Consider the following 279-nt stretch of genomic DNA (forward strand, 5'->3'; position numbering starts at 1 on the left):
TATACACATTTGCTATATCTATATCTGTATCTATATATATATCTTATCTACATCTGTTTGTATTAATATGTGCATATATTCCTAGGTAGGTATAGACCAAGAGAAAGAGAGAGAGAGAGAGAGAGAGAGAGAGAGAGAGAGAGAGAGAGAGAGAGAGAGAGAGAGAGAGAGAGAGAGAGAGAGAGAGGAAGAGAGAGAGAGGAAGAGAGAGAGAGGAAGAGAGAGAGAGAGAGAGAGAGAGAGAGAGAGAGAGAGAGAGAGAGAGAGAGAGAGAGAGAG

The sequence above is a fragment of the Penaeus chinensis genome, chromosome 4 (assembly GCF_019202785.1).
Source record: "Penaeus chinensis breed Huanghai No. 1 chromosome 4, ASM1920278v2, whole genome shotgun sequence".
Classification (NCBI taxonomy): Eukaryota; Metazoa; Arthropoda; class Malacostraca; order Decapoda; family Penaeidae; genus Penaeus; species Penaeus chinensis.